The sequence below is a fragment of the Ambystoma mexicanum genome, chromosome 5p (genome assembly GCF_040938575.1).
Source record: "Ambystoma mexicanum isolate Mex_15411 chromosome 5p, UKY_AmexF1_1, whole genome shotgun sequence".
NCBI classification, from domain to species: domain Eukaryota; kingdom Metazoa; phylum Chordata; class Amphibia; order Caudata; family Ambystomatidae; genus Ambystoma; species Ambystoma mexicanum.
The window spans coordinates 1,009,762,642-1,009,790,049 of NC_090930.1; positions in this window are offsets into that span (position 1 = coordinate 1,009,762,642).

Here is a 27,408-nt window from a genome sequence, read left to right on the forward strand (position 1 = left end):
GGTAAGTTACCGCCTGGGCCGTGACTTTACCACCATGGCGTAAACTATGTTTACGCCATGGTGGTTGGCGGACTTACCGCCCCATTCCGATCTTGGCGGGGCGGTAAGTCCCCAATCCCCATTTACCCTTCCCCATTCCCATTTTTGCCCCATAGGGCATAATGGGAGTGGGGAAGGCGTTAATTACGCCACCGTAAATTACGGTGGCGTAATTAACTCCATGGTCCCTTAGCGCCATGGATTTTAACACCTGCTAAAAGCAGGTGTTAAATCCGCCATGGCGCTAAGGGACCTCGTACTCAGGCGGTAAGGGTCGGCGCTGTTTACGCCGTCGTAAAACCCTTACCGCCTGAGTCGTAATGAGGCCCCATGTGTTCTGTCTCAGACTTGCATATATTTTCTTGGATGCACTGTGTATTATACAAACAAAATGGTGTTGAAAGACATGTGTTTCGGCCTCTTATGGGGAGGTTCTATCTACACCACCCCTCAATTATGGCTAGGCCTTCATCAGGACAGATGGCAGGTGACTACCCATGATGAAACTGAAATATATAAATGACATAAGTAGAAACTTATTTTCTCAAAAGGCTACCCTTGAGACTCTTAGTAGCTTTCCCTGTTCAATGCAGCAGATGCTGTTCTGTATGTGTTATTCATGGCACAACAATTTCCGTGTTGACTGGAGAATCTTGTCCACACCACTAAGACTTCCTGCTCACTAAAAGATCTGGGTTTTTATCTTGATGGGGCTGAATTTCATGCAGCTGCTGGTTTGTTTCTGGTTTGCAATCCTCTAGGATTTGTTCTTTCTGTGTTTTAGAAAACACCATGCACACTGATGCGTCTGTTCAATCACTTGTGTTGGAACTGTGGGTCAATTACCAGAACCTCATCGCAGCATCATAAAACACAGGCTCCAGCAGCAGCAATTGTCAGTGAGAATGATGATGATAGATGTTTAGTCAGAGCGATGAGAAACACATGTCTGCCCCACAGGTGTTCTTTTTCTTCTCAAACTAGGGTGCCATAGAGTTTAGCAAAGGCTGCAGATGTAATGTGTTAATTTCACCAAACAAAACAAAAGATTTGCATATTTCAATTATTGTAATGAGTCAGAACAATCATGTTAGAAAAAACACTGCACGTATGTGCAATACATGAATGTTCAGAAAATATCGTTTTTTCAAACACAAAACAGTTGCCAGCTATACCAATAACTAATCAGGGCAGTGTTAACGAGGTTGCAATGTTCTCTCCTGACACCCAATTTTGAAATTATGCAACGCTGTCCCTGTGTAACTGTTTCCTTTTATTCGTCCCGCTAGCCAGACTTGTCTTTTCAGATGAATTCATATATGTAGTGTGTGGTTGTTACCTTAGAAACTGTTTCATCCTCAACATTCCTCCCAAAGCAGCACCAACAACTAACGTTGGAAAACACATCCTAACATTCTCTAAGCGATTCAAGGGCACAGGTTTCAGTCTAGCTGAAAGAAGCCATTGAAGCCTTCGGGTGTAGGCCGAGCCTCTAAACCGCAGCAAATTGTGGAGTCTTCTAAGTGCCAGACAGCTGATCGTTCCTCTATTGGTGCTTCAGTTGGAGGACTAAACATATCCAACATGTGACTGTGGTGGTCAGGGCAGTGCTAGACTGTCTTCTTTATCCAAGTCAGTGTCTGTGCTCATTTTTCAGTATGAACGCTCATGGGACAAGCGGGTTCTTCGCATTTCTGGTGGATTGGTACCCTAAAGCTTCTTTAATCAATTAACATTGCAATTGATAGTTACTGCTGGGCCATTGCATGTCATCATGGTGAAGAGGATGGCTACAAAAATTGCCATCCATTGCGTGTGTGTTGTATCACTCATCTGAAAGGTCTAAACATTTTTGCAGAAGCAACATACATTTGTTTCAGGTCATTTTCAATATTGTAGGGCTTTAATTTTAGAACAATATTTAATTGACATTCTAACTTATAGAAAACTATCAAAACGTTTTCCTCTAGTCATCCTTGCGTAGGGACCTTCATGTCGGCTCTCGGACCAAATGTTGCTTATATCTGCAACTAATAATTCAACTTTAGCTATTACATCACTTATCATCAGGGAGTGCTGTCTCACTGGTTGCATGTCGTATGGCTTCAGTGAGTCGAGACTTCATGTCCCATCATCCCCTCATGGATGGCACATATGGCGGCATTTAAAGGTGCCTTCCTTAGCACTGCAGCACTCCTCAATGATGATTCAGATCGCCCCTACTGTCCGTGACTTTGGCTTGGTGCTGGTCTGTCTCTGAGCTCCCATGTCTTGACAGAACACCCACCTGCTCCCTGTCTGGGGCCCTGAGACTTCTTTCTTCTTCCCGCATAACACTAATTCATCAGAACTCTTTGGCTCCATGTAACTTCAGAGAACCCTCCCATGAGATTGGACCAATTCGGCCTTCCATCTTCCTGGGACTCTTCCTGGGCACCTACGTGAATTATTGCAGCCTATTGCGTCTTTGTGAGGTCAGGTCATCCTCGTTTCATCGGGCCTGGCTGGATTCACCTGGACTTCTACTGGATACTCCTCTATTTCCTGAATCTGCAAGAGATACACAGGTATCCATTATTTCATACACTCACACTCCCCTTACACCATTATATTGCTGGCACTAATAATCTCTAGTTGTTCCCTTTCCCTAGAGTCCTTAGAGTTTCATTTCCTCAGAGTTCTACATATCCAGGGGCTACCATTTCTGCCCTGGCTTTCTTATTATTCCCCCCAGGACAGTGTTTGTGCACTGTGGGACTGAGCGGTCACACCAAATGCCAGACAGGAAAGATTGAGGGGCCTTTTTTGTGTCCCTAATGACTCCCGCATCTGAACCGGTGGTGACTATCAATCAGGCTCTTTCTGCCTTATGCACTGATATACAGCCACTATTGACACACCTAGATGAGATACAGGCAAATCAGCACCCATTGCCTGGCAATACATGCACATTGGGAGCCGCTGCGCCTCTACCAGTCCTGCCAAACCTAAACCCTATATTGCCACATATGCCCTTCAAACCCTTTTCGTTAGTTCCACCCGAAAGGTTCATGGGCGATACCAAAACCTATTGTACCTTCCAAAATCAATGTAAACACTTCATCTTAGACCTACTGCATTTCCTGATGCTGCTTCAAAAGATGTCTCTTTATACTCCTATCTAGGTGGAGTAACAGTAGTTTGGGCAAACCCCTTATTGGAGAACCACAACCCAGTACTCAATGATTTTGAAGATTTGATCCCAACCCTTCCTCGTGTCTTCAACACATGCTACCAGACCCAGGCTTCTGAAATGTAGTTGCTGGAACTCAAACAGGGTGATAAAGACCTGCCACATTATGTGGCACATTTTAACCAGCTGGTGGCTCGGGCTGTGTGGGCTTACAACAAAAGAACCACCTTGTTATCTAAAGGGTTGTGCAATGACATAAAAGATGCCCTCTCAATAATTCCTTCCTTACCTTCTTCATTCGCTGAATTCCTAGATCTTGTTTTACAAGTTAAAGAGAGGATACAAGAGTGGAAATGTGAGAAACATCACCCGTTGTTTTCTTTATTTTTTACTGTGTCCAGTGCAGGGAGTTTGGTAAACCAGTGGAAGATAACCGGCTTCAACCCATGCAACATTGAGGTTTGCTTGTACACTTGACAGTTGCTACAAAGAACCAGTGACACCAGTAGGGCCTCTACCTATATTGAGGCAAAAATTGACATTTTATATGTGAATGTCCTGTGTGCCTGACTAGACCAGTGGGAAAAGTACAGACCCTGACATGATCGGAAAACATGTACTGGGCCTTGTCTTTCATGCCGTTTCCCTTTGTACAGAGATGCTCCCCATGTGTATGTCCCATCTCCCTAGCATGGTTGCCAATGAGTCTGCGGTCTCCACTGCTCTTATAGATTCAGGACCCACATGCAACTATATAGACATAGATTATGTCCAGACGCTAGTGATACCCACTGAGAAGAAAGAAGCAGCTGAGTCCATCCAGTTGGTGGATGGTTCACCGTTAATACCATTATCCGTAGCACATCAAACTATCATATTGGCCATGACTATAGAGTGCGTATACAAAGAAGAAATAAGATTTGACCTCATTAAGGCCCTTCATTTTGCTATTATCGTAGGTACTCCTTGGTTGGTGCAACATAACCCTACCATCGACATGAAGAACACACAGTGGGCCTCATTCCGAGTATGGCGTTAAGGGATAGCGGCCACCGGTAACGAGACCGGTGGCGGTTATCCCTTACCGCCATACTCCGAGTTCCCTTTGCGCCCTCGCCCTTAGCGCCTGCTTTGAGCAGGTGTTAAAGTCGAGGGCGCAAAGGGGCCTCCAAGCCAATAACGGTGACCGTAATGAACGGTCACCGTTATTTGCATCTTCCCCATTCCCATTGAGCCCTATGGGGGCTCATTTGGGAATGGGGAAGAGCCTTGGTGAATGGGGAATTACCGCCCCGCCAACCTTGGAATGGGGCGGTAATTCCGCTGTCAGGCTTTCTCAAATCTGATGTTGTCCCCGGAAGCTGCTGAACCCCCGCAGTCCCCTTTGGATGCTAACCTCTTAACTGGTATCAAACAGTTCAGTTGAGAGCACCCCCAAGGGAAAGGGGGAAAATGGGACAAAATAATAAACTTCAGGTTTTGCTCAGCTTCTTTATCTGTCAACCTGTTGGTGAAAATAACAACAAATTCACTTTAGTCACTAACCTTTGAATTCCTTGGCTCTGACTTCTCGTTATAATATTAAGTAAATAAACACGCCACCATACCTGATTATCCTCTGTGAATAACTTAGAGGACGTGTGAATTCAAATGAAGAAAACAGAAAAATAGAGTCTCAGATGCTCTTACTAATTTCTTCAATTTGGTTGTGAAAAAGCTGCTAATCTCTCTCAGTTTAATGAGTTAATCTTCAAGCAGTTCCAATGTCATTTACCCAAACAACCCGCTGGAAATATTATACATGTAGTTTGTATTGATGATTTCTAGCTGCTTCAATACCAATTCCAAAAATGACACTCTGGCTATTCAAGTTAAAATGGTTTGTTTCCTGAATATATAAAAGTGTTCATTAATTGGATCTTTTGCTGGCAAAGATGATCGCTCATAAAAGAAGCGTTCTTTTAACCAGAATATGCGCATGCGTGAAGATATTGTTTACTCCTTCTAAAATGGAAGCGCACAAAAACAAGGAAAAGAGTTCAAAAATGAAACTGGCATGGGCGCATGCGTAAATGAATAGTATTCCACTCTTCTAATATGAAGTGTTCAAACAGGAAGGAGAAAGTCCTCAGTTCCGGACACTAATCCTTGAAGAGGCAGCCCAGTGATGATCACGCGCCAGGTTAGAATGTTAGTAAATTAAACATAACGCTTCAGAGTCGCATGGCTACCACACTGTCACTTGCGCAGACAGTGTAAGATTTCTAACGCTAGTCCGACGCTAATAAAAGCACTGTTACCGAAAAAGGGTACAATACTCAATATTTTATACGGCCGAAAAAACACACGACGCTAAAATGATAAACAGACCTCCACACTCCAACTAGCCAATTGCAAAAAATGTGACGCAGTTCAGTAAATTTAAATACAGTTCTAGAAGTTCAAAAATAGATTCATGAAAGAACGAAATGAACTACTATTTTAACAAAAACTAATAAAAACAGGAACAAGTTAATTAATGGAATTAATATTTAACTCCTGCTTGAAAATCACAAAGATCCATAAAAGATAATGAATTCACTTAGCTTGCTTCTTTCTTTCACCGGAACGTTTTCTAAGTTTCTTCTTAAATCTCCAACACTTTCCAGAACCAAAATAACTAATTTTAGGCACAAGGGCCTAACTAAAGTTTTCTAAATCTTAAGAGCTTCAAACATAGGACCTTCCAGCTGGGCTTCTGACAATGAAAGGCGGTTTAGAATGTTCCAACAATGCCTTTCTGTTACTTCTGACCAATCACTGATCCTTTTGGAAGTCTCCATTTTGACTTGGGAAGCTCTCCACACTCTGCACAGAAAGTTAAGGCCCAAACCATACTTTATGTTAATCATATCCTCATTCTACCACATTCAACCAAATCCCACGAAACCTGACAGTACCCCCCCCTTAATGCCCTGTCCCAGGGCCAATTTTAGAAGGATACTTTCTATGAAATTTTGAGACTAATTGTGGTGCATGCACATTCACCTCGTCTTCCCATGTACGTTCCTCAGGTCCGAAACCTTCCCAGTCTATTAAATATTGTAGTTTCCCTCTTAACCTCCTGGAATCTACAATTCTTTTCACCACAAACTCTTCGGATGAATTCTCTAACTGAACTGGTGAAGGTGGATGTACAACTCTAGTCCCCGGAATCACAGGTTTTAATAGACTAATGTGAAAAGTTGGATGTATTTTCAAGGAAGTAGGTAGTTTTAACCGTACTGACACTGGATTGATTATCTTTTCTACTTTAAATGGACCTACAAAACGTGGAGTAAATTTGTTTTTGCCCTTAATTCTCAAATGTCTCGTCGAAAGCCAAACCAAGTCACCAACCTTATATTTAGGACCCAACCTCCTTTTTTGATCTGCAAATCTTTTGTACTTCTGTTTACTATCGAAAAGTACCCTTTTTGCTCTTTCCAAATTGTTTCTCATAGTTTTTAATCGAACCTCAACTCCAGGATTTTCTGACTCTTCAGTAATTTCAAAACTTAAAAACCGTGGGTGAAAACCTCTTCCAAGATAAAATGGAGACATGTTAATTGAATCTTTAGCACAATTATTATAAGCAAATTCGGCAAGCCAAATCAAATCCACCCATTCTTCCCCTGCCTGTAGATAACACCTCAAATACTTCTCCAGTTCTTGATTTACTCTTTCTACTTGTCCATTGGTCTCGGGATGATAACCTGATGATAAACTGACTTCCACACCCAAATCCTTACAAAAAACCCTCCAAAATCTAGAAATAAATTGAGGACCTCTATCTGAGATAATTTGATTAGGCAGACCATGCAGTCTAACTATTTCTCGCAAAAAGACTTTGGCCAAATTGTCTGCAGTAACCTCTCCCTCCATTGGAACAAAGTGAGCCTCTTTTGACAAGAGGTCCACCACAACTAGAATAGATGTACAACCCTTGTCACAAGGAAGATCTGTAATGAAGTCCAGGGAAATTGTATGCCAAGGACGAGGTGGAATAGGCAACGGCTCCAACAACCCGACTGGTTTTCCGGTTTGACTCTTCATTTGAGCGCAAATAGCACAAGTTTTTACAAAATTTAAGATGTCCTGACGCATTTTTTCCCACCAGAAGCTCCTCCTGACCAATTCTAGCGTCTTTCTAAAACCTGGGTGTCCGGACAGCATAGATTCATGACAGTCTCTTATTACTCTCTCTCTCAATTCCAAAATAGGTAAGTAAAGTTTATTTTCAAAGAACGGCAATCCTTTCTCAATTTTTCGAACCGGATCCTTTCGGACCCATTCCTCCATTTGTGCAATTGACATGGACTTTCGAACTTCTTCCTCAACATCCTCAATTTTCTGTATTCCGGCAGAAATAAAACAGCATGGATCGATAATGGATATCATCTCCTTTTCTGATTCCATCTCACTTCCAGGAAATTGACGTGATAAAGCATCAGCCTTTCCATTAAGCCTACCTGGCTTAAATGTCACTACAAAATCATAATCGGCAAAGAACAATGACCATCTTAACTGCCTTGGTGTGAGAGTCTTGGCTGATTTCAGAAAAAGCAAATTTCTATGGTCTGTTAACACAGTCACTGTATGTCTTGCTCCTTTTAAAAAATGCCTCCACTCTTCAAAAGCAAACTTGATTGCCAATAATTCTCGATCTGAGATCGTATAATTTTGTTCTGCCATAGAGAATTTTTTAGAATAGTAAGCCACTGGATGAAGTTGTCCGGTCTCTCGATGTCTCTGAGAAAGAACAGCCCCCATGGCAAGATTCGATGCATCCGCTTCTACATAAAAAGGCTGAGATGGATCTGGATGAATTAAAATAGGGGCCGAACTGAACCTTTTCTTTAATTCTTGAAATGCCTCCTCTGCCTCTGTCGACCACACAAATTTGGCACCTTTCTTTAAAAGTTTTGTTATGGGAGTAATCAATCGAGAAAATCCTTCAATAAATCTTCTATAAAAATTCGCAAAACCTAAAAAGCTTTGAATTTCTTTTACTTTCGTTGGTGTTGGCCAATCCGTGATGGCTTGAACTTTGTTCGGATTCATCTCCAATCCCTTGGGAGAAACAATGTATCCTAAAAATTCCACTGAATTAGTATGAAACTGAGATTTTTCTAATTTAGCAAACAAATGATTCTCTTTGAGTCTTTGTAGAACCTTTCCCACATGAATTTTATGCGACTCTAAATCCTGAGAATAAATCAAAATATCATCAATGTATACTACTACGAATATATCTAAAAAATCTCTTAAAATTTCATCCATAAAGAATTGAAAGGCAGCTGGAGCATTGCATAAACCAAAAGGCATCACCAAGTACTCATAAAGCCCAAATCGGGTTTTGAATGCCGTCTTCCACTCATCACCCTCCTGGACTCTCACCAGATGATAGGCACCACGTAAATCTAGTTTGGAAAAAATTGTGGCTCCCTGGACCTGATTCAAGATTTCCGAAATTAGAGGGAGAGGATACTTGTTTTTGATTGTAATTCTATTCACAGCTCTATAATCAATGCAGGTTCTGAGAGACCCATCTGGCTTTGGTACAAAAAATAATGGAGATGCGGCTGGAGATTGAGAATGACGAATAAAACCTTTAGCCAAATTTTCTGCAATGTACTCTTTAAGATAATCATTCTCCTTTTCAGTTAATGCATACACTCGACTACTTGGTAAAACCGCCCCGGGCTCCAAATCAATTTTACAGTCAAAACTCCTATGTGGAGGTAATTCTCCTGCCTCCTTTTCATCAAACACCTCCTTGTACCCTTGATAACACTCCGGAAGATGTCCTAACACCGCTCCTATATTATGTCCTGTAATACCTGCATCAGTCAGAAAAGAGGAAACTAAACCTTGTGTTTCTTCCCTCCCAGGATTACCTTTCAAAAGGCAATTTTCTAAACAGAAACTAGACTGTAATTCTACCACTCGTCTACTCCAATCAATGTGAGGATTATGCAAGGTTAGCCATGGCATGCCTAAAATTATTTTCAAAATTGGTGTATCAATTAAATCAAATGAGATTTCTTCTCTATGACCTCCAAGTAATTCCATAACCAAGACACCAGTTTCATGAGTTATAGGACCTGATGAAAGAGAAGTTCCATCTACAGCCCGAACTTGTTCCACAACTTCCTTCCTCACTAGTGGTATTCCCAATGCCTTAGCTACTCCCCAATCCATAAAGTTCCCGGTGGCTCCTGAATCAATCACTACCGGTCCATACCCTTTCTTTTCCTCCTTCAAATACAAGGATACATTTACAGTTATATGTGGAACCGCTGACTGAACTGTATTTGCAACCTGCTGTGCTTTTCCTCCGGCTGATGAAAATTTTTTGGGTGTAAAGGGACAATTTCCTAAAAAATGACCGCCCCTACCACAATATAAACACAAATTATTCTCACGCCTCCTAGTTTTTTCCTCTTTTGATAAAGGACCTTTTATTCTAATTTGTTGATCATTCACCCTTGGTTTCACTTCTTTACTACCCACCTCAAGCTTTGAACGCTCTCCTCTAATGACTGACCTCACCTCCCCCTGAGTACAACGACGCCTTTCTGCTTTCCTTTCACTTATACGATAGTCCAACTGAACTACTAAATCAATCAATTCCTCACAAGAAGAAGGGCGTTGGACTACACTGGACAAGGCATCCTTCAACTCCTCCTTGAGGCCTCTATAAAAAAGAGAAGACCTCTTCTCTGCTGGCCACTGGGATTCTAAAACCAAAGACCTAAACTGTGTGATATATGTAACCAAGTCTCTGTTTCCTTGACGCAAATCTAATAATTCACCATCAATTTCTAAGGACAGTTGTCTTTTATCAAACATTTTCTTAAATTCTTCCATAAAAAGAGAAACATTTTTTAAAGATAAACTCTTCTGCCTGACCAATAAACCTGCCCAAGTAGAAGCCTCTCCAGATAAATAAGACATCATAAAAGTAACTTTGGAAGCATCAGAAGGAAATAGTTCGGGCCTACTAAGAAAGTGCAACTCACATTGGGTTACAAATGTCTGAAATTTACTTGAATCTCCGTAGTAACGCTCTGGAGCTGCCAAAGGTACTGGCATAACTAATGCCCTAAAACCTCCCTCTGCCCCATCACCTCTACCCACACCTCTCTCCTCACCAACCCTTACCAATTCCGGGGGAAATTCTTCTCTCCCAATTCCCTGCGTCTGTGCCATCTTTTCACTTAACTCATCTACTCTTTGTCCTAATTTTTTATTCTCTTGATATGCCACCTTTAATTCTTCCTGTAATTCCCTCACTAAAACACTTAACGCTTCCATTGAGAACTCGGGGTTCATGACAGCTTAGGAGGACTATTTTTTCTGGCCTTTCATACTGTCAGGCTTTCTCAAATCTGATGTTGTCCCCGGAAGCTGCTGAACCCCCGCAGTCCCCTTTGGATGCTAACCTCTTAACTGGTATCAAACAGTTCAGTTGAGAGCACCCCCAAGGGAAAGGGGGAAAATGGGACAAAATAATAAACTTCAGGTTTTGCTCAGCTTCTTTATCTGTCAACCTGTTGGTGAAAATAACAACAAATTCACTTTAGTCACTAACCTTTGAATTCCTTGGCTCTGACTTCTCGTTATAATATTAAGTAAATAAACACGCCACCATACCTGATTATCCTCTGTGAATAACTTAGAGGACGTGTGAATTCAAATGAAGAAAACAGAAAAATAGAGTCTCAGATGCTCTTACTAATTTCTTCAATTTGGTTGTGAAAAAGCTGCTAATCTCTCTCAGTTTAATGAGTTAATCTTCAAGCAGTTCCAATGTCATTTACCCAAACAACCCGCTGGAAATATTATACATGTAGTTTGTATTGATGATTTCTAGCTGCTTCAATACCAATTCCAAAAATGACACTCTGGCTATTCAAGTTAAAATGGTTTGTTTCCTGAATATATAAAAGTGTTCATTAATTGGATCTTTTGCTGGCAAAGATGATCGCTCATAAAAGAAGCGTTCTTTTAACCAGAATATGCGCATGCGTGAAGATATTGTTTACTCCTTCTAAAATGGAAGCGCACAAAAACAAGGAAAAGAGTTCAAAAATGAAACTGGCATGGGCGCATGCGTAAATGAATAGTATTCCACTCTTCTAATATGAAGTGTTCAAACAGGAAGGAGAAAGTCCTCAGTTCCGGACACTAATCCTTGAAGAGGCAGCCCAGTGATGATCACGCGCCAGGTTAGAATGTTAGTAAATTAAACATAACGCTTCAGAGTCGCATGGCTACCACACTGTCACTTGCGCAGACAGTGTAAGATTTCTAACGCTAGTCCGACGCTAATAAAAGCACTGTTACCGAAAAAGGGTACAATACTCAATATTTTATACGGCCGAAAAAACACACGACGCTAAAATGATAAACAGACCTCCACACTCCAACTAGCCAATTGCAAAAAATGTGACGCAGTTCAGTAAATTTAAATACAGTTCTAGAAGTTCAAAAATAGATTCATGAAAGAACGAAATGAACTACTATTTTAACAAAAACTAATAAAAACAGGAACAAGTTAATTAATGGAATTAATATTTAACTCCTGCTTGAAAATCACAAAGATCCATAAAAGATAATGAATTCACTTAGCTTGCTTCTTTCTTTCACCGGAACGTTTTCTAAGTTTCTTCTTAAATCTCCAACACTTTCCAGAACCAAAATAACTAATTTTAGGCACAAGGGCCTAACTAAAGTTTTCTAAATCTTAAGAGCTTCAAACATAGGACCTTCCAGCTGGGCTTCTGACAATGAAAGGCGGTTTAGAATGTTCCAACAATGCCTTTCTGTTACTTCTGACCAATCACTGATCCTTTTGGAAGTCTCCATTTTGACTTGGGAAGCTCTCCACACTCTGCACAGAAAGTTAAGGCCCAAACCATACTTTATGTTAATCATATCCTCATTCTACCACATTCAACCAAATCCCACGAAACCTGACATCCGCCATCCACCAAGGCGCTGCCGGTCCGGGTACAGCGTCAACCAAGGCGTTAATAGCGCCATTGGTTAGCGCCGTACTCGGAATGAGGCCCAGTGTTTTTTAACTTCCACTCAGTGTCTCAGCGGGTGGCTCTTATGATTGTCACTGAGATACCGCTGGAATACATATCCTATAGGGACATATTTACAACAAAAAAAGAGGCAAAGACCCTACCCCTATGTGGCTTATGATTGCCCAATTAACTTCATAGACAATGCCACGATTCCCTGTGGTATAATAAACGCTCTTACTGAGACCGAACACCGAACCTTATGATAATATTTGGATGACAACCTCTGTAGGGCATTTATTAGGCACTCCACATCACCTTCGGCCTCAACCCTTTTTTCTGTCCCCAAGAAGAAAGGGTAATTACGTCCATTTGCTGACTACCGCACTATCAACGATATCACAGTAAAAAATAGATACTCCTTGTCCCTTATCAACACCTTACTAGATCAGGTGCGCTCAACCTAGATATATACCAAGTTAGACCTTAGAGGGGCATACAACTTTGTCCATGTGCAGGCAGGGATGAATGGAAGATGTAATTATGCACTAAATATGGTATATATGAATACATGGTGATGCCATACGGCTTGTGTAATATACATGTCATGATCCAGCTTTTTGTTAATGATATTTTCCATGATTTAATCAATAGATTCATAGTGGTCTATCCGGCCGAAATATTAATCGATTCACAAGATTCAGTCATTCATATCCAACATGTTTGTACGGTCCAAGAAATCTTGCACAAACACTGCTTGTATGCCAAATTGGAAAATTATACCTTTCATGTAATATCAATTAAGTTTTTGGGGTATTTGTTATGTCCACGGGGGTGGGGGGTTCGCATGGATGACAGGGAGATCAATGCTATTTTAAATTGGCTGCCTCCGACCACAAGAAAAAGGCTTTAGGGTTTTCTTCGGTTTTCCAATTTCTACAGACACTTCATTCATAATTGTTCTGCTCTTGCTGAGCCTTAACCAAATCTCTGTCCCTTATGAGTGGTCTCCAGGCTCAACAGACCTCTTCCACACTGAAAACTGTATTCACCAGAGTGGCTGTTTTGGCACACCCCAATCATAGAAAAACATTTGTGGTGGAGGTTGATGCCTCTTATATATAGCTGTGTGGGCAGTGTTATCCCAAAGCTGTGTGGATCCAGGTGAGTTGCACCTGGTAGCTTACTTTTCTCGTAAGCTCAGTCCCACCAATGTGAATTATACCATAACTGATCATGAACTTCTAGCTATCAAACTGGCTTTCAAAGAGTGGAATCAGTATTTACAAGGTGCTACCCATTGCGTCACTGTATATCTTGACCACAAAAAACATCTTTCCTTATGTTCAGTTTGTTGTTCTAATGCTTGCCAAGCCAGGTGGCATTTTTTTTTTTCCACCTGCGATTTTTTGGTCACTTCCCATCCGGGGTCACCCATACTAAAGCGAATACTCTCTCTAGATGGCACAATCCTGAGCACATTAAGACCTGGATTGATCCTCCCATTCTGGATCGCCAACGGGTCATATATCTCTGTTACGCTCCAATTCCGTTTTTGGATCAGATCAAATGATGGGTGGAGAATACTTCCCTTCAAGGATTGGTTACAGATTTGGTTATCGATGGGGGTCCACCTTACAAGCAAGGTCTCCTATTTATTCCTGAAGCAGACACATGCCGAAGATCTATCAAGTGGCGTCACAATGATAGGATGGCTGCTCACTTGGGTCTCGCCAAGACCAATGATCTGTTGCAGCGATGGGTGTGGTGGCCCAACCTCTGACAGGATGTGTCTTCTTATATTGACACTTGTGCTGTTTGTACACGTTCCAACGCCTTGAATATAAACCTTGCGGGTCACTTCTGATACCAACTGAACCCAGGAATATGCTCAGTTTGGACTTTATTGTGGAATAACTGCTGTATCATGGATACTCTTCAATATAAGTTGTGGTTGATCAGTAACTAAAAGGGGTCATTTTGTCCCATGCAAAGGGGTACCCAACAACTCCACACTAGCATGTTTTATATTCTCCTCTATTTTTCATCTCCATGGACTACCCATGGTATTGGTTTCCGATAGAGTTTCCCAGTTCACGTCTAAGTATTATAATCTATGTACTGCTCTTTAATGGTATAGAGGTAAATCTTTCATCAAGTTATCATACACAGACCGATGGCCAGATGGAGAAGCTTAATCAGACATTTGAGCAGTATCTCAGGTGTTACTGTACGCAACATCCATCGTCTTGGATGCACCGCTTACCAACAGCTGAGTTTGAATATAACGACGCTAAAGACTCCTTGATGGGCTGTTCACCTTTCTAGGCCAATTATGGTAGACATCCCTGAATGCTACCGATAATATTACCCTCAGAAGCCATGGTGCCTATAGCCGGAAATACCACTAATGCCATGAGGAACAACTAGAGGGCTGTTCAAGAACATTTGTTGGGTGCACAGCTCACATACAAATGGTATGCCAATAGACAAATGCTATCATCTCCCATGTATATAATCAGCAACCTAGTTTGATTATCCACCAAGACCTTGCTTATTCCAGGCCCTAGGAAGCTTATGGTGTGATACATAGGTCCTTATGCTATTGCACCTGTCATTAATTCTATGGCTGTGGCATTGACCTGCCCAGAAGATGGCACGTACACCCTGTGTTCTATGTGTCACTGATTAAACCCTGGGTGCAAGGAACTCGCACTTCTGCTCATTCCCATCCCATCAAAGTGCAGGGTTCAGCCGGAATATGAGGTGAACGCTATGCTTGTCTCCTGTATGGTCTGCTCCACCTTGTAATACCTAGTTGATTGGAAGAGCTACCGTCCTGAGGATCATTCCTGAGAGGGTGCAACAAATGTTCATGCACATCATCTTGTTGCTCGCTTTAATTGAGTGGAGACTTCATGTCCTATCATCACCGCTTGGAAGGCACGTACAGCAGCATCTCAAGGTTGCTTCCTTTAGACAGTGGCGCTCCTCAACTCCTATTCTGACCATCCCTATGATCCGTTACTTCGGCTTGATTCTGTTCTTCCTCACAGCTTCCTGTTTTGTCAGAACTTCCACCTACTCCCTGTTGGGGGCCCTGAGACCACCTTTTTTGTTGGAACTCCCTGGTGCCATGTAACTTCAGAGAACCCATCCGTGCCTTTTGACCAAATCGACCATCCCTCTTCCTTGGACTCTTCGTGGACAACTATCTGGATTATGGCTGCCTATTGAATTTATTTTTTATTTATAGAGCACATTTGCCGAAGCGCTTAGCAAGTAAAAAGTGGGGACGGGTTTATACAAAAATGGTTAAACAATCCAAGCAACAAATAAGAAGTAGAAAAGAAGAATTAATCAATTATTAGAAAGAGAGGAAAGAATATGAGTTTTGAGATTGGTTTGAAGAATGTGGAGGGAGAAGAACGGATAAAGAGAAGGATATAATTCCAGTGCTTGGAGGTGAGTATGGTAAAAGAACAGAAATGGGAAGATACACAAGGGGGTTTAGGAACTGCAAGAACTGGTTCTGATAGCTGTGGGGGAATAGAGCAAATTAAGCGAAGGGAGGTGGAGAGGCGTGAGACCATGGGGAAATGAAGGAGAAGGCGGGACTTGAAGCGAACAAGGGACATAGATAACAAAGATATGATAATAAGGAAGCAAGGAGAAAGAAAAAAGGAGACAACCAGAGCAATTAAAAATAGAGCGGTGAGGGGCAAGGTGGGACACAGGCAGACCAATTAGAAGGGCAGAGCAATAGTTGATACAAGAAAAGACCAAAGAGAAGATAAGGAGCTTAGTGGTATGAAAAGAAAGATAATGATGAGCACGATGTATGTTGATTAAAGCAATGTGACAGGAGCGAGCAGTGTGAGAGATAAGAAGAATGAAAGAGAGGAGTCAAAAATAACACCAAGATCACGAGAGGAAGAAGAAAGGGGGAGAGTGAGGGAGGAAATGAGAGGGAAGGAGGATGGAGCGGGGGGATAGTGAGAGCAGGGAAGAAGAGCACCTTGGTCTTGGACTAAAGTGAAGGAAATTAGAAGACATGCATAGTTGAATAGCAAAGTGACAGCTGGAAACAGTAGAGTGTAAATAATCTGAAAGTAGTAGAAAGTGAAGACAATTTAGGTATTGCTGCATACAGGTGCAATGAGAGGTTAAAGGAAGAAATATGTGTGTAGTGTGGTAGGATGTAGGGTTAGAAAAGAAGGGGACTTAATACGACCCTTTGGGGAACCTTTGGGGAACCCCATAGGTAAGAGGGCAGAGAAAAGAGTGGTGTCCAGCCAATTGACAGAGTAGGAGTAGAATATGATCCAAGCAATGAACAGGATAGGAAATAATAGTCCCAGTATAGGAAGGGAAGACTAAATCATGTCAAGGCAGGAGCCTGATTGGTGAGAAGGGGGAGAAGTGAGAAAGGTAAAGTGATGAGAAACAATAAGAGATAGAAGGGGAGACTGAGAGGAAACAGTAAGAAGTGAAAGGTTAAAATCACCAAGAAGAAAGAAAGGGGAGGAGGAAGGAAGGAAGCAGGAAAGCTAGTAAGAAATCAAGTTGATCAAGCAAATCAGCAGCAGGGTCTGGTCCTTCTAAGCACAGATACAGGAAAATTATGGAGATGGATGAGAAGTGTTGTTCAAAGGATGAGAAGGAGGTAGATCAGAGGAAGGGGTATGAGAGTCCAATAAGAGTGAAAGAGAATCCTATTACATCCTCATGCTGTTGGTTGACCTCATTCCTTCGGGCTTGGCTAGATTCAACTGGAATTGGATTGGACCCCCCTCTGCTTCCTGTCTCTGCATCTGCATCTGCAAGGCATTACCGGGTACCCATTATTTCATACACCCACACTCCCCTTACATCATTGTATTGCTGGCACTAATAGTCTCTTGTGGTTCCCTTTTTGTAGGGTCCTGAGGGTAGCTGTTTTCTGAGGTTTCTCCATATCCTGGGGTTACCATTGTCCCCCGCAACCTCCATTCACAGTATAGTGAACAAGGGGGGGGCGCAGGATACCACCACAGCCCACGCAGCCCTTGCCACCAAATGGGGGATTTGGTCAAACTTTTTGGCCGTTCAGAATTTTCGAACGGCTGAAATTCGACCAAATCTCCCATTTGGTCTTTATTTTTTTGACTTTTTGCACATTTCGTAGGATTCCACTTAAGGCAGAATTGTTCTATTTTGGTGCAGTGTTACTTGGAATAATGATGTTCATTACTTAAATGTGCATTACTTTCTTGGGAGTGAAGGGGACAAACCAATGCCCTTTTGTACTCCGCTTTAAATACTATCAAACTCTGTTCAGCATCCTTATGTAAACTTTCTTTTTCATTGGGCCAAGATGTTCATCAATCCCTGCATATCTGTGAAGTACATTGTACACCACCATCGCAAACCCAGATATATTTTTCTTGTGTGATAACACATGGATTTATTTAATAATTTGTGATTTGCAAGAACAAGTAAGCCCCTGGCAATTGTAGATTCTAGTATATTTTAAATGTACTTTTGAAGGTTTAATTTACAGGTCCACTCCCACTTTCAATTACATATCTTGTAAATTCAGTTGAAATCCAAATGTTCTGCTTTCTTGCTTTTCTGTTTTCCCAAAAAGCACCTGTCTTCCTATGTGCTTGAGCTTACATATCCAGCAAACTCAATTGTGTTTATGTTGACCCATGGAATTATCTGTGTCATAAGGGGATATGTCAGAAATTACCTTTCCATCCCCTCTGGAATGAGGAAACAAAATTGAACTGGAATATCATTTTATAATAATTTTTTATATAATTCTCTGTATGGAATGTTAAAGAAAATAAATCTGATTTGTAAGAATATTCTAAATCTGGAGATACCATTTCTATTCCGGTCACTTCATGCATCTTTGAATGGTTAGAATATAAGAATTATGCAGGATTTATACATTTTAATACATAATTTTAAATGCCTGTTATTCTCCATTTTCTGCTGAAATAAGCTTTATCTTCAGTTTCCTAATCTGAGAACGGGTTTAGATATTATAACTCATGATATATTCCCCACCTGTCGACAGTGAATGCACATTTTAAAGGTTGCTTTTGGACTATACATGAGCTGAATTCCATTTAATTTGTGCCTGAGATGCCATTATCAGTAAACCATTTGCTGTTATAAACAAAGAACCATTTTAATAGCCAGTTTAATGGAACAGTTTAATGGAACATGCCTTATATTCTCTGAGGTCATTGGCCAATGACCTGCCCCAGACATCTACTTATAAAATTGCACTTCATGGCTGACCAAGCCCTAGAATTGGTGACTTTCATATTAGCTCACAAGTAAAAGGCCATGAATTTGGGTCCTTCGGAGGCAAACTACTGACACTTGAATGCATTTTTTTGTAATTTGAAAACATAGCCTTTGACTCAAGTTCATATAGATGGGCCAATTAGTCTTCCAATGCATTGATCAAAGTGATGGATAATGTGACGGCACATTCTTCTTTTACAAAAGAGCTGACTTCTGCACATGCAGCCCCTTTCAGTTCAAACTAGTTTGTATATAGGAGTTAGGTTTTTAACATTTAATAAAGCAGAAATGTACCATGTAAACCATTTTTAGATGTAATTGCAGTCTGATAATGTGTAGGTCTGCGACTGTATACTTTGGTTATGCTGTGATTTATGATACATATTCTAATATGTGAAATGGCTTAAAACTCTGCCCTTTTACTTATGGAACACTAAAACTCAAAATGAATAATGTATTATGCTCTCTTTAACGTAGCGACAAACAAGGAGAAAGCCCTTAAAGGGAGGCTATGTTGTTTTCATTAAAGCCTACAAACATAGCATGTTTTGCTTAAAGACAAATAACTGTTGAAATGTGTTTGCTTAGTTTAGTCTGCCAAACATTAATTATTTGATATTTCAGTGTAAGGTGTCACTGTGATGATTTATTAGATTCTATCAAATAAAATCCTCCAGCTGCTACTTCAAGAACATACATTATCTCACTGCAAATGTGGCCTGTCCCCATTCAGACATCCTCCACCAAGGAGATGATGAAGACTTCTTTGGAGATCCCCAGTCTCAGTGTCCAAAGGCAAGGTCTCACAATCATTGCTGTCTGTATTGAGAATGAGCTGCAACCATATTTGTGTTCCTGGGCTCACCTTGTGGTTGGCAATTGCTCAGAAGAACTTTATGTTGTGGTACCATGATGTGGTAGATCACCACCACAAAATGCATTTTCTTTTTTTTGCGATTGCCTTTACTTCTTGCTTATTGAAAGAGTTGCATATCTGAATTCAATTGATCACGTCTCCATGTTCCTTTCTGATGGATACACCCGGAAACACCCAGATATGGTTCTGTTTCAGAGATCTCACGATCTCCTGCATGTTTGTCATGGATTACCCTGTTTCTTCTCGGTTAGTCTATTTATCTAAGCAGATCTGCAACCATGCATGGTCTGCACTTTAGAGTCTTCCTCCAGATTCATCAAGGTGCATATATTGACCAGCTCCTGTAAACCTGAATTGAAGGTGTCATTGGACTCCACATTGGCCAGTTCAGCCTGCTGCAGTAAAACCCATCCATAACGCTGGGTGGAAATGTGCATTGAGTGATGCAAAATGAGCGTGATAGTCATCCTTTCAGCAGTGCTCCCATGCATTACCTAACCAGAAAAGTGCAAGAACAGAAACTGAGTTGCCAGAATTTGGTTCCCCTTCATATCAGTGGTCTTCTTAGTTTTCATGGTAGCACCAATCAGGATATGGATTAATGAAGCAGCGAGGGCAGAAGGCAGTGTATTAGCTGCAAAAGCATAATCCCAGGTGAGGCAACACATTTGCTCCACCTTTTCCACCTCAATCACATACATTGGCAATGGCATGAGGTAGTCTACACAAACCTCATTGGTGGCATTGGTGGCTGTGCTCTGTGCCGGCATATCAGTGAGCAACCCTGCAGCGGCATATGGCCTGTGCTCAGGTAAAACACTGAGTATGACAAACGTGCACACCAGTTAAACAGTGAGGTATACAGCGGCTGTGCATACTCAGCCATCCTTTATAGAGCTTACCTGTTATCCAAGGCATTGCTGGTAGATGCGGATGCGCGTAGTGCATGATCTTTGCTTGATACGTCTTTCAATGAGGCAGAAATAGTGGTGCCGGAAGTCTAATGCACATATGTGCTTAAATGAACCTCCATTTTAAGACAGAGGCTGGCCAAATGCAACAGCTAATCAGTGTTAATTTGGGCAGGTGCGAAAAGGATGGCGTGGTGCAACAGAACTTGTGTGAAATCTATTTTTAAAAAAGAGAGGAGGGTTTCAAACCGCATCACAATATGTTGCCCACAAAATATGCATCCTGTAAAGAGAGGCGTTTAGGATTTTATTCTCTCTGCTGCCTCAACGAGACAGGATGTGCAGGCCACTAACCTGAGCCTAGTGATTCCTTTGTCCTCTACCCGTTGAGGGGCAGCAAGAAGCAAACCCCTTAACAACATAGGAACTCACGCAAAAATTGCAATTAACGATACTCAAAATATGGTGCCCGTCAATCAGCGCCCAGGCTGTAAATTAAGACTTCCTCCGAAGGAAAGCTAACATTCTTGCTTAGTTTCAGAATAGTAAGTGCAGTGCAGGATCAGGTGCTTGCTCATTTCTGCGCCTCGAAAAGGTAATTGAAATGAAGCGAGAACAAGTGCAATTGAATGAGCAGGCTGGAGGCACCGAGAAACAGCCTCCAAGAGGTCAGAGTGAAATTAATTTTTAAAAAGGACTATAAAATTGCATCCATGATAAATGGATACCGAAAGCAATATTTAAATGAAATTGTTATGGATATAAGTCACTTGCCAGGCATCTTAACCATTTGAAACATAAAATATGTTTTCAATTCATATATAAAACATTGTTATTATTCACCTCTTTTGCCATGCTAATATATTAAAACTTAAATGTTTAATACATATATTAAAATGAAGTGTCATTAGCCCAGCTGATGAATTCACGTTTAAATAAATGCAAAGGCTAAACCAAAAAGATAGATAATTTTTATAATTAGAAAAAAATATGTGTTACTTAAACCGCAGTGAGATAAAAACGTCAAACTTTAAGTTTCAGTAGGCTGTTTTTGTCCAGGGGAATAGTGCAGGCATTCATTTTCCTATTAAATGGCAGACTCAAATGCTTTATTTCAAACATAAATCACATCGCCTTTCAGGAAGGCAAATGACAAACGAAATTTGAGGTCTGGCTCGCATTTTAATGCCCTGCCCCATACTGCAAGTACATGATCTGTGACTTTATAGATTTTATTTGAAGGGTAAACAGAACGAAGCAGCAGGGTAGGGAAAGGATGTCACTTGAAAGAGACATCAGCTCTCAGATTTCATGAGTGTCATGCCCAACCCATGTCACACGTCTGCCCACATCAGTATTAGCAATCTATTCCAGTTCACAATACCTAGAACAAAAATGTTCAGCCTTCATCCCGGCCTAGTGCCAATCCTATAAAAATGTAAAAAGCAGCAGATGCCGTTATGGTCCAACCTGCAGAGCGCTGCATTGGGAATATTTCATCCGGGTATTTTTACAGATCACATTTGCCATTTTGTTTAGTTATTTCATAAGGCGCAGACCTAGCTCGCAGGAGTGCGTTACGCATGTATTGTAGCAGAGATGTCTCAAACAAGTATATGGTGTGGGAGGTTTGTATGAGATCTCATTACAGAAGTCAGGGCCCACCCTTTGGTGTTGCAAAAGGGACGAAAGGCCCCTTTTGTAATAACGAATGTACACAGTTTCTCTGGACGCTCATTCGACCGTGGGTGCACTTGCATTCTTATGGGGACATGGACAATACAAAGGAAGGAATCACTTTTGCAGGGCGCATGCTGGCTTTTGCAGCATGGAGCAGAGGCCAGAGGCGTCACTAGGGGAGAGCATGGGGGGCTATAGCCCCGGGGTATTTTGCTTGTAGCCCCGCATTGATGCTCAGGGGCTACAACCCAAAGGCTAGCTAGCCCCCAATCCCGACAGTCCCGACATTAGCATAGCCCAGGATCTTTTCCAGAACTAGCAACACCCCTGAGCAGAGCGGTAAAATGCGTTCTGAGTGTGGAAAGGCTTTCAAACATAGCGTGAATTTGACTGTGATCCATCAACATTTGCTTTGCAATGAAAGCAAATTAGCATATTCAGAACAAGAGAAGAGGAGTTTCGGGACATACTGGACACTCGCAACTGTGGAGGCTGTGGAAAGCCAATCCGCACTTCTGAGAGCCGTAGCAGCAGTGATGGAATTATTTTGTCAAGCATGCCTTACATATTAATGATTGAGGGGTCCTCCATGCCTTATCTTCCAGGCATTTATCAATGGCTCTGGGAGGGAACCAGGCCGAGATAGAATAACCTTGTTCTCTGTAATCATGTGCTAGATGAGTAGCTGTGCACATGAGCATATAGCTGTTTATGGAGCCTTTGGCAACTATTTGGTTTATGGTCATTGCATCAAATTCCTTGCATTGACATGCATTTCCATCACATTTTTCCATCTCCAAATGTTTCAATGCCATGGCAGGGGATTATAGAAGTCATAATCCACTGCTACGATGACACAGCGGGGAGATTTCCCTTTGTATGTCTAGGTATTTATGTGTTATTCTTTTCAGGGTGCTGTGGGCTAATGGGAGAGGGAACATGGGTCAAGGGACCTCATTGCAGGTTCAGAGCTATTTCCAGCAGAGCTACGCCCCAGCACATTGACCCTTTCCACCCACTCGTAATCACAGTATGTCCACCTGATTGTCATGGCTCAGCAGCAGTCTTGATACTCATTCATGCCGGAGGACTGGATTGGGGATTTGGAGGATTTTCCGCTGGCAGGAATTCCACCCACAGTGAATCCTCCATATTTTGGTGATAAAGTGGAGGAAAAACCGCCGACAAAAGCTGGGTTATTTCCAACATCCTATTCTCAAACTCAAAATGTGGCTGTTTGGGAGATCAGAGGTAAAGGTGCAGTAATTGAATTACCATTACTGCACTGTGATTCTCCACACCACCAAACACATAACGATTCCCTTTGTATTTATGTTGTAAATAGTCATTAACGTCTCCGCTCTGCAACCCCAGAAATGCTGCTGTATAGCGGACAGTACAGGGGCTGGAAAAGTGCAGGGGGGCAGGTGGGCTCTAGACAACATACAATTATAGATGGGTATCTATCAATTCATCTCAGAGAGCCCAACAACAGCAGAGGCAACTCAAGCCTCACTCTCTGTCGCTCAGATGTCCCTCAGAACCCCTCAGTGGAATATTTTCCCAGAGTTGCAGTGGAACATATCTCTATACCCATCTACAATTCTATATTCTTTCAATGGATTGCATTTCCCTTTCTTTGCATGACACTATTGATGATCATGTAGAAGCATGCACGCATAGGCCATGCGTCTTGGTGCATAATAGGGAGGCCGCATGTGATGGTGAACTGGAAACATGTAGTTAAGGCAGTAGTATAGTGTACAGTCCAGTTACCTTTAAGATGATACATACTTACAATTTGAGCACAGAAGGATAATGTGATTTGACAGAATCAGACAATTGTTTCTGTCTAGTACTGAAGGCAGGATTAGATCTTAACTATTCAAGGCACATGCATTGTTTATACTTTATAGGCAGCACATGCACATTGAGAATTGAAGATCTTGGTTCTAATCCTGACTTCAGTACTAGACCGATATATACTGCACGAGCATTGCACGAGTACACTATGGGTGTAAAAGAAAGTGCACACATGCACCAAAATGAGCATTGTCGTGGGCATTAAAATGACTACATTGAGTGCTTACAGCATGTACGCTTACTGGAAATGTGACTGTGGCCATCTCAAAACCAGTAAACATAATCTTTCCTGATTCTAAAGATTTCAGAAGCACCGAACAGCAATGGCTAAAAGGAAGGCAACACAGAATATCATTTGTTAAATAGAAACTCATGGTCCTTCCTGAGGGGCTGACCAAGGAGGTGATCATACTGCTTGGCCATTTCAAAGCCTACTCCGCCCCAAAGAAGAGGAGTACCCTGTAGACACCTTTTGAGACAGGCTCCCCACCATGACCACACCCCCCAGCACTGTGAATAGATAAAAAGTGGAGGATCGATCAGATTATGGCTGTGCACTGTCATTAGATGCTGGTCACGGGATGTGGGCAGCGCTTCCACTAGTGATGTCCCAGCGGCATGGAAAAGCAGCACCCGCGATAACATGAACATATATTCCAAGTGTAACCAAAGTATATGTTATGAAATGTGCACATGGTATAATGCAGTGCAGAGACACATGCACTTGTCCCATTGAACATGTAAGGACAAACATTGCCTACATACTCCCATAAAACATAGGCTCTGAAAGGATATAAAGACAAATGAACGGAGGTTACCAACCTCTCACTGCAAATCTTCATGTGGTGTATCTGCACGGTACAGGTAGCCCACCAATATACACCCCCACACCACTCATGCAAGGTGTAGCAAGCAATGCCCATGCCTCATAGGTTGCTCAGAATGTAGCACGTGGTGTAATTTGAAAACTAGGCAACTATGTGCAGGTACTGACCATATACTTGCTGTCTCCTCAACAGGTGCTGGAACATCAAAAGAGGTGAACGATAACAACTTTGATGCTCCTAGTAGGGTGATGCTACCATCTCCAGTGCTGCAGCTACCACCTCTGCTGTTGCTACCACCACCAGCTTTACTACCTTAGCAGCTGCTACCATCATCAGGAATAGGCCATATCCTCCACTGATGTAACACCACCAGCACCACCACCGCAACTGCTGCAACACAATTCACTGGCAGTTCATGATATAGGGCCAACTGCCTTGTAATACAACCAGGGCAGAAGTGATGGGTTTGGTGTCGATGATGCACTCCCTATCCACTACAGCCTTCAGCCAGGGTGGCATCAGACAAATACACAGATTAATATGTCACATGGGCCAAAGTGCATTCTTGGTGTGTGATGACCAGATGGTATGGTTGCACGACCACACCCCCCAAGTCATGAAGGCAAGATAGGGATTTCACCTGGACATGCTGGACAGTGGGGTGGGAAGGCACCTTCAGACACACCCTCCACAGCAAACGCAGCAGCTTGTTTCCATCATACAGGCTACAGTACATAGAAACACACCAGATAGCCACAGAGGCCTTTACTTGCTAGCATCTAGCATGTGGTGTCCATGCAGGCTGTTCATATGGCTCTGAGCAAGGTGGTGGATTCTATTTATAAACTAGAGATGATAGCAGCCTTTAGGAATCAGGCACTCCACAAGGCAGTGAACTACTTTTCGGGTGTCAATGCAAACAATCATGACAACACAGGTGATGACAGAAGAGACTGGTTGGACATTCTGACTTATATGCCACACCCTGGGGCAGAGTGAAATCTGGATAACATTCCCAAGATAAGAGAATGAGGGACACTTTTCACTACCAGGTCAACTTCAATCTCTCTCTTGAATCTTATGTCGGTAGAGAAGCCATTCTGCTAGGGCAGCTGGAACCCCACTCCCACTGGCCCTGGAGTTAAAACATAACCTATGCACGAACACACAACATGCGATGTGTGTTGAGTTAGAGAGAGAAGGCAGTGAAGTTTGTGTGGTGCATGCTGGGTCAGCAGAAGGAATTAATGCTGGTAAAGGCAGCGTGAGTGAGGGTATGTGTGTGTGAGTGTACGTGTCTGAGAGAGAGAGCGGCATATTGAATGAATTAGGGAGCGGGAAGTGTGTGTGTGGAGTGTGTAATGGGTGTGTTGGGATAGGAAGCTGGAGTTGGGTTTGATCATGTAGAGAATAATGAAGACATAAAGGGCCTGATTCACAGAGCGTTTTCCAATGGGATTGCCCCATCATAAAACGCTTCTGTGAATCAGGCCCAAACAACGTTGAAGGGATACGCTGTATTTTTATGAGTGAGAAATGCCAGAATATTTTTTTTTACCCACATGCCATACAAAAAACGGAGGAGACACGTGAAAGAATTAAAATAAGCCACGCCCTCCGAAAAATGTGTTCATCAACTCCTTTTTGGGGATTTGTCCATGGTAAAATGCACCCTGCCCCGTTCAGTTGGATGAAGCTTTACCATCACATCCTGTTCACTGTTTTCTTCTCCAGTGCCCAGGTCGGGCTTCAGGATGGAATGCTTTCATGTGTCAGGAAAAATGCACCTTACAGAACCATGCAGTAAAGGGTGGATCTATGTAATCCCACACAGTATTCGATGATGCACAGAGGGGAATGATATGCCATCTTCAGGGTCATGGTAGGCATCTGTTTGCGATTGTGAAATATGCACATGCTTGCCTGGAAGCAACTATACTAAATTAAAATATGGAAGAAGGGCATTTGCTACATATTTGTAAAGTTGTTTTCTTGTTTTGTACTATACCAATTTAGGGTCTGATTCATGAAAAAGTGTGCATTGCACCCGCAGACGTCGCACATCCCTGCACAAATAAGAAAATCTGTGCTCTTCGCTTCACAGAATTTCCCATGCAAAACACCCCAATGCGCAAGGAGCAGCCGGAACGCCCACAACATGCCCCCATGCATAGCAATTCCATGTGCACATACAGAGCTATACGCACTCGTTGACCGCAAAGCACCCTGGAAAAACAGCATGTGAACCCCCACAACTAAGGGAGCACCCTGGCAACACTGGGTAGGGTCCTTCGTAACTATTCCCAGCACCCCCTCAACATGTGTACCATGCATCATAAAAGTTGTCATTTCCTGCGTGCAAACCCAGGTAAATTGTACCTGCAACCCGCTACACTGCTTATTCACACCGCTAAGCTCTATCAGAACCCCTACTGCGTGCACACACTCCTAAATCCAACATGCGATCTTAACTCTGCGTAGTGATTCCTATGAGCAAATGTCTGTACACCTACCTTCAGGTGGCATTTAGATCTGAAGTTTTGTGTGGTCATTTCCCTAACGTGAGGTTGCATGGTAATATCCATGAATACGATTTGTTATGTGCAGTTGGAGGTGTGCAATCACCTTGCGGCAGGTTGGGGGTGTGCGATCACCTAGCGGCAGGGCGCCCCTCGGCATG